General features: G+C 36.4%; 1 long non-coding RNA gene across 1 annotated transcript; it reads right to left on the reverse strand.

Moving 5' to 3' along the window:
* Positions 1-604: 604 nt before the first annotated feature.
* Positions 605-3,726, reverse strand: LOC131011425 (uncharacterized). The gene is made up of 3 exons (XR_009096918.1): positions 3,369-3,726; positions 1,363-1,424; positions 605-848 (listed from the first exon to the last, which is right to left on the reverse strand). It is a non-coding gene; the product is annotated as an uncharacterized LOC131011425 (long non-coding RNA).
* Between the last annotated feature and the right edge of the window lie 3,204 nt (positions 3,727-6,930).

Genomic DNA, 6,930 nt, shown 5'->3' on the forward strand with positions numbered 1-6,930 from the left:
ATTTAATTCTTGGTAAGATTGCAGGAATTATTTGGTGGGATACGACGTCCACCAGTGGGGCATCGGCTATACTAGCCTCACCATCTCTCCTCATATTCCACATCAACTGCCTCATATCAGAATCCATCATCTCAAACAATTCCGTCATCAAAACAATTCATAACTCATTAGTAAACAAACTCAACTCTCAACAGGAAAGCAACAAGAAACAACATCAACCTCTTACCTCATTAAGCCGGAGGAGATGGGGTGCTGGGGTTTCGTTTCAAACTGACTCTCTCAAACTAGTCCAAGAATTCAAATTAGACTAGTACTCATCTTAAAAGAGTAGAAGCCTTCAAAGGTTCGACTCAGTCAAGCAATAGACTCAGAGCAGATGATCTGCTCTGATACCACCCTGTCGCAGCCCGAAAACCCGACACTAGTAATAGCGGGGTACGAGTATCGATACGACTATTTTTAAAGAATAAAAGATAAGAACAACTAGGTGAACGTCATGCGGAAGCTCACGTCAAAGCATGCTAAGGAAAAACTCCATAAAATTAGCCCAAGGGTAAAATCGTCAACATTGTCATAACTTTTTAATTATTAGGAATTTCACGAATAAAAACAAAACGGGTATAGCTCATTTTTCATAAGGAAGCATAATATGCAGAGTATCGCAGCAAAAGGCGAACCGATTATATGTATGAAGACACATAACCGTGAGTGTATTGCTTGATCCCCAAAAGAAAACTAAGTATTTCAACATCAAGACTCTATTATCATAAAGGCAAAATAGAAATTTAAATCACATCGATAGAAACTCTCCCCCACTAGCACCAGACCAATCTCGCTCCCTGCTTAGCCTGCACATTTAGAAATATATGCAGGGCGTGAGTACATAATACTCAGTGGGCAAAAGCCAAAAAACAAGAAAGGTGCTCTTAGAGCTATAAGTTTGAAGCTTGCCACATCTCAGCAATACACAGAAATATGTTAGTATTAAATGAATCTGTGCATGCAGTTTTTCATAATCATGACATCATAAGTAAACGACTGCAGTCAAAGATTTTAACATGCATGTACCACATCTACAACTCATCATTATAATTAAGGTACTGAGAAGTAGGCCTCCCTCTCAAGTACCGTGACCGGCCGACCCGAAGACGGCTCGCAGTCACCTCTGTGCACAAAATCCCGCTTGTGGCAGGACCGAATTCGTCTCATCAGTAGAGGGTAACACACAAGCTCAACATCAAAAATTGGCAAGTCAAACAGTTCTCAAATATCATTTATCTCAAAGCATTTGTTAATCTCATAACATCATCAAATCATTTTAGAAAGTTCATATGATAAACATATACTCAAAATATTGCGCACCTGAAGTCCTTCGCTAATCCTGGAAAAAAATCAGGCAACTTACTTCTTCGTCTCGCTCGGGCCTTCATATGTCATCATCACATCGTCATCGTCATCGAAGGTTCATGTGATAAAACAAACCTTAGTCAGAAACTAAATTTCTAAATCCGATCTCATCTTAACTATAACTTCTCACTCAACGTCTATTTACCCGTTAAAACTCAATTCCTAGGTATACTCGGCTTCTAAGGATTCATTCGTCCTATTTTCGACTTAACTCCCAACTCGGCTCAAACTCATAGCAATCAAGCACATAAACAAGTATAAACACTTAAGCATATTAAAAACACACATAGACAAGTCAAAAACAAACTTCACTCTGCACTGACTCAACTTTAAAACCTTACCAGACTCTGTACAGAACTCTCCTCGGGTCGTAACTTATACCAAAAGAAATCTCCTTGAGTCTAGTTTTATTAAAAAAAAAAGTAGGATCAAAAACTCCAAGTATTTTAGGAGATATGACTGTTTTACTACAGTCTACCATATTCGGCAGTTTTTAGCAACCGAAAATTTGATTTTTGAAAAATAGTAAACGTTGTCAAAAAGGTCTGAAATTTGGTGGGTACTTAGCTACGACACTCAGGTCTCAACCATAAAAATTTGGGTTCCATAATGCTAAGGAAAGCTACTGGAAAAGGTGACTCTAATGGCTACTCACCGAACAATTGGGTAGAACGTAGCAGTTTTAGTCTTACATTTTATAAAAATAGCAAACGAAGTCCAAATGACTTGAAAGTTTACCGGTATGCTCAAGACTCTCAAATATACTTACCATAAAATTTTTAGGGTGTTTGGGTATCAAAAACCCCTCGAAAACAGTAGGTCAGTGCGTCGTGAAAAACGACTCCGAAACATACACACAAGCAAACATGCTCAACTCAACATTTAAACCAAGCAAACTCATCAAAGCTCATTTTAAGCACTTATAGCACTTAAAAACATTCAAACTCAACAAAATACTCATAATACTCAATCTCGACTCTTTTCTTTCATCATCAACTCAAATCTCATTGAAAACACTTCAACGAACGTATCAAACAAATTTTCTTTTCAATTTCATGCTCGAAATTACTCAAATACTCAAATATGATCATTTACATCATATAACTCATTATTCACATATTCATTCTCTTTTTATCATGTAAACTATATTTTAATGAAAATCCATGTATCAACATAAAACTCTTAACAAAACATGGATAAAGTTCACATAATGATCATAGAGCAATTAGACCTCATTTTATCAAGCATCAAACTCACATCATACAAGAACTCAAAACTCATACAAACTAAACTAAGCCAAAATTTTATTTAGCCTACAAAAGACTTAATCAAATATACAAAGACACTACTATCATGCTTAAAAACATATATCTTAAGCAAAATCACTTAAATAACACATAGACCAAAAAGTCCTAATTTTTACTAAACTAAACTCTTTGAAAATTTATAAACACATATGAATCTTTAATCTATTCATATATTTTTCATTTTTAACCAATTAATCTTACATATAAACCATCAATTTACATATAAGGGCATATATACACATATCCCTAATTTTTGTAAACTAACTCACATCAAAATCATCAATTGACATCATATACTCAAATTACTCCATCAATCATCATCATATACATCTCATGGACTCATTTACATCATCAATTCATCATTTAACTCTTTGACTCAAAAGTTCCCATTTTTGGGTAAACTAACTTCCATCAAAGTTTCACATCTCAAGGCACATATTTCACAACATACCTCAATCATCAATACTCATCACATAACTCTCATTTTTCACCCCAAATCAAGAAAAGAAAAAGAAAAATTTTTGAAGGGGTGAAGACCCATTTTTTTCGAAAATTAAGGAAATAGGGATGGGGTGATTTTCTTGCTTCATCTTTCAAGAATACACACATACAACATCCTTCAATCAAGAATTATAGAAAAACATGGCCACTTACCCAAATTCTTACCAAAATTCACACTTTCTCACTCTAACTTTGGAGCTCTTCTTCAAGGATTCTCTTGATTAAAAGTGGCTAGAATGTGTTTATGGAAGATATTAGAGTGGTTTGAGGTGTTTGGTAATATTTTTGGAAGCTTCGAAGGTTTTCATCAATGGAGGAAAATAGTGGAAATGAGAGATGAAGGAGATGAGTGTGTGTTGGGCGAAAATGTGTGTGAGGGAGAGAGGTGAGTTGGCCGAAAATTTCAAGTGAGGGAGAGAGAGATTTGGCTTTGCAAGATTTGAATTGATATTGTGTATCTTTAAAGAGATTTGGAAATCTTAGGGAATATTTGGCAATTAATGGATGATCTCTCTCACTCTAATCTCTACACTTCTCTCTCTCTAATCTCTACACTCTCAATCCCTACTCTCTCAATAATACACTCTCAATCTCTACTCTCTCAATCTCTACACTTAGTAATTTGAGGCATATAACATATGGTAGAGAAATTAGAATAAAGTGTGAAAAGGGTGATTAAATAAAAATCACAATAACTATGGAAATGTCACTCATTAATAAAATACCATAGTATAATTATTCATGTGACCAAAAAAAAAATAATTATAGCACTAATATTAGTGCACTCACTCAATTATAATATTCCTCTTCGTAGGAAAAATAATTAAAAAAAAATATTATGCTTGGAAAAATTTTCATAAACCGGCATCATTCGATTTCTCGATAAATATAAACCATACTTGCTTTGGAAACTTAATCAAAATTCCAAATGCTAAAGTCTCAAATAAAAATCATAATAACTTGGTCACAGTGACACACATCACGAAAATCACATAATCAATCAGTCACGTAGATTCACATAACGTCACATCAAAGCAGTCGGCAAATACAAACAAACTAGACGTCTCTCGGACCGACTCTTTTCATCAAGGTTCTCACTCTTTCTTCCTCGACTCTATGTCAACTCATTATTCCTATTTTCTTAATAGGTCAGTCAATCTCTGATAACTCGGTATCTGGTAAATCTATTCCCAGTAGTCGGAAATAAAATAAAATCTCAACTCAATTCAATCAGCATCTCTATCTCAGCTCATTTCTCGAATCTCATCACTCTAACTCTATCATCGGTTCAGTTACTCGTATCTCTATTTAAAAGACAAACTGTCTTATCTGGTCATAAAAAAAAAAGTAGTCTTGCATCTCGACATCTCAGTTCTCTCAATAGTGTTAAGACACTATCTCACAACATAAGGAAAAATACGGGGTGTTACATGCACGTGCTAGGGCTTATGCTCTTAACCAGCAACAAGCAGCTCAAGCACCTGAAGATTTAGAAGGTACAATCGTCACCAATTTGACGTATCTGCTTTAACATCAAGAGCTTCATACTTTTATCTCTACATGCATGTTAAATGTTAAGTTTAAAGCCTATGGTGGTGGAAGCTTTCGAGATGATATATAGAAAATCATAAAGGAGCATGACAAGTTAGTCATATTGGGATTCAGAAAATGCGAAGAGATTGATGGACATATTCGATCGAAAGATCAAAACTTTATGGGACAAGCGGATTTATTCTGCCTTAATAGAATCACTACGAACGAGAAAAGTATGTGTAGACTAGAAGTCAAGTTTACTAGCCAGGGTATTCCAAATTTCGAGGACGAAATTTTTTTTAGGGGGAAAGGATGTAACACCCCGATTTTTCCTAATAGGATTTCCCGATAATACTTGAACTTAGAATATTATTTAAGTGAATTCTCGCCCGAATAAAAAATTTTGTAGATAAAAGAAAGGGTATTTCTTTCAATAAAAGATTTTATTAAATTTTACCAAGAGGGATTAAATGCAAATACGTGACTATGTGAATTTATTTCATATTAACACCAGACAAGCTCAAAGAAAATGATCTTACATTTTATTTTTCATTTACTTTTAATTTGAATTGGGCCTAAATACAACTATTATACTAACTTATCTAGTTTGGGTCTTATTTAATTTTTAGTTAAGATTATGTGTATTTTATAAGCCCATTTTTATCCACAATTTTTTTTTTAAATTCATGTCAGCCCACATACTCTTATTAAATTTTGTAGATTTTTTACTTTTGTTTTTGTAGAAAGATTTATGGGTTATGTTTTTGGCAGCAGCCATGTGTCATATTCATCAAGAAATTCAACCACGTATCACTCTACCATTCACCACTTCTTAAGCCAATCATCTTACATACAATTTTTCCTTCCCGGAATAAATTTGCCAAAAACTCAAGATCATTCACAGAAAACTCAATTATCATCAGCTTTCTTTCCTCTCCATAAATTCATCCGAACCACAAGCATCCCTTCAAGGAAGTTCTGTCCCAAAAATCAAAATCTGATACGCCATACATCTCAAAACAAAGAACACAACTTGTAGGTATATTTCTCAAGTGTTTTTCCCCAATGCATAAGATTGAATTTTTTTTTTCATAAGAAAAGATTAAAATTTCTATTCACCATTTCAAAGGAATTAGAAGACTAGAATGAGATAGAGGGTTTTGAGATGTTTTGGGGAGGGGTGTTGGCCGGCGGTTTATAGCCGGAGAAGCAGAGCAGCATCGGTTGCTCGGCGTGACAGGAAGAGGCGGCGTCAGCCACGGCGCCGGCGCTGCTGCTGCTGTCGACACGGCGCCGGCGGTGCCAGATCTGGAGGAAAGGAGAGGCAGCGGCGCTGCTCCGTGCATGGACGGCGGAGGCAGCTGCTGCTGTCGCTCAAGAGGGAGACGGGTGAAGGGGAGGCGGCGGCTGCTGCTATGCTGCGGTCGACGCGGCGCCAGCGGTGGCTTCCGCTGCCGTCGACGGAGAATAGAAGAGAGAGGGCTGGGGGAAGAGAGAGAGAGAGGAGAAGAGAGAGAGCTGGGGGAAGAGAGAAAGAAGTCGGAGGAGAGAGAGAGGGGGGCGGCTGCCGGTCTCCGTTGGGCGGCGCCTCCGTCGGGCGGTGCTGCTGTCGGGCGGCGCAGCCGTCCGGCGGCAGCGGCAGTGGCGTGAGAGGGAAAGAGAGTGAGGGTGCGTCTGGGTGTGTGTGCGTCTGTGTTGTGTGTGTGCGTGTGTGGGTTGTGTGTATGTGTGTGTGTGATTTTTCTTTTAATAAAGGAGATGGGTTGTGGGCTAGGGTTTTTAATATTGGGCTATTAAATTTTTGGGCCTATATTATGATTCAAGATGAGTCTGATTTAATGAAAGAATTGGGCTGCATTTTTTTTAGATGATGGGCTGATTTAATTTTTGTTAAATCATGCTTTACTTAAAATTATTTAGTTAAGTTCTTAATCAACTGAATTTTTTTTAATATGACTATTTATTTTATGAAGTGTAATTATTTACTTTATGTGATTTTGAAATATGATATGAATATGCATAGTGAATATTGCAATAAAAGTATTTTTGATAAATTCGATTTTTTTAAGATTTCTAATCGAGTTTTGAAAATCCGGGTGTTGAATATTAAGATTTAGCAGCTTGGTAGAATTGTTAGCTCATACGATATTTTGCGACCTATTAAGATTAGATTATCTTTTAG

Source organism: Salvia miltiorrhiza, chromosome 2 (genome assembly GCF_028751815.1).
Source record: "Salvia miltiorrhiza cultivar Shanhuang (shh) chromosome 2, IMPLAD_Smil_shh, whole genome shotgun sequence".
NCBI classification, from domain to species: domain Eukaryota; kingdom Viridiplantae; phylum Streptophyta; class Magnoliopsida; order Lamiales; family Lamiaceae; genus Salvia; species Salvia miltiorrhiza.